We start from the raw sequence: 1,947 nt of genomic DNA on the forward strand, positions 1-1,947 counted from the left end.
TTCAGATATGGCTGTATGGCTTTCCGACTTCTCAGATTCAAAAAGTCCTATTGTTACTATGTAGAACACTATAAAATAGTATATTTAATTTCATTAGTTTTATTGGCATTAAGAGACTATTGTGCATATGCTATTAAGAAAGTGATTCCCATGAGGCCAGCTCAGGTTTTTTTTGAGTTTTTCTGGTAACACACACTGTCTGTTTATTACTTCTCATTCCATCATTTGCTAGTACTTGTTTTATCAGATGCCACTGATAACTGTAAGAAATGGTTACAAATGAGAAAAAAAAAAAAAATCTATCAACAATTTCTGAAAGTTGAACAAAAATGCTGTCTAGCCAAGCACCTAGGTTTAATTGCTGGAACACTAGTGGGAGCAGTTTGAGAATCCCTGCAGAAGCAAAAAAGTGTTAAGAGCTCAGGTCCTGGAGTTGAGCAACTCTAGTTAAAAACCCAGCATGGCCACTAACCAGTTGGGAGACGTTACCCATGTTATTTAAGATCCCTTAAAAAAAACCTATCTTCCATCTTTGTTGTCAAGTTTAAATCAAAAAATAATGTAAAGTTTGAAAGGCTACATAGCATAGAAACAGAACAGCAGTTCTGGAGTCAGGCTGCCTGTCACTAAGCTATGGAATATGGACATATTGCTTATCCTTTGTGTCTGCTTTCTCATCTACAAAATGGGAATAATGGCATCTACTTCATAGGCTTGTTTATAGAATTATTTTAGTCCGCATGTGTACAACGCTTACAGCAATACCAAGAACATAGTAAGCCAAGGTATTAGCAAAGTATTAAAAGCGCTTAGCATAATGCCCAGCACCTACCTAATAAGAACTGAAAAATGTTAACTATCTCTGATACTATACAGATGAGCTGCAAGGGTCCTTCAAGGAGGCTGGAATTTCAGTTAGGATGGACTGCCTAATGGGGGATTTCCAGGTGGCTCAAGGGTAAAGACTCCACCTGCTAACGTACGAGATGTGGGTTTGATTTCTGGGTCAGGAAGATCCCCTGGAGTAGGAAATGGCAACCTACTCCAATGTTCTTGCCTGGAAAATACCATGGGCAGAGAAGTCCATGGAGTCACAGGGAGTCGGACACAACCAATGACTAAGCACACACCCATAATGAAAGACAACAGGTAGTCTAGTACAGTACAGGCCGTATAAATCAAGAAGCTGTAACAATTTTTAAAAAGCCAATACTTGAAAGTCAGGCTTGTCTAAAGCTTTTTGTAGTCTCTGTGCTTATATTCCTGTTTTTCTTCATTAACAGTATGTAAAACTGGCAATATCCAACTTGTCTCTTAGAACTTTAGGGTTTTAGGTACATGGAGCACAGCCTGAAGGCCAGAAGGTTGGCAGTGAGAATTTCAACAAGGAGATGGCTTTCACTGAAAAATTAGATGTTCAGAGAAACAGCTGTCTTCTCTCACATTGCTAACTTTGAAGAATCTGGATTTTGTTTAATTAAAGGAAACTGGATTTCAAATTAGAGAGCTGTCAGCTCTCCCTCCACCTCCCTTATCCCAAAGAAATAGCTGGGAGGAGGAGGAGGAGGAAGAGAGTAGGGCCCAGCCACCAAGATATAGTGCAAAGGAGAGGATAGGTTTTGTGCAGAAAATAGAGATCCTAAAGATAGGAAATCTGAGCTACTGTGGCCTCAATGGTCCTTTTAAATCTTGAAGAAGAGTCACCAGTGATATTCCGTATCATTCTCAGTTTGTGTCATATGCATAAGTTTCCTTTATCTAATCCGTTGAATAAAATGTTGACAGATCTATAGGATACTATACTAGATGGACTTAGCTTTGACTCCATCCAACATAAATAGTCCCAGCCCCCGTGATGCTCCACTCTCCCCACCCCTACCCCGATTTGGGGGCTTGGGGCAGCAGGTGCTGGGCCAAGGCTAGTCAGACCACAGTGATCATATCCAG

Source organism: Muntiacus reevesi, chromosome 7 (assembly GCF_963930625.1).
Source record: "Muntiacus reevesi chromosome 7, mMunRee1.1, whole genome shotgun sequence".
NCBI classification, from domain to species: domain Eukaryota; kingdom Metazoa; phylum Chordata; class Mammalia; order Artiodactyla; family Cervidae; genus Muntiacus; species Muntiacus reevesi.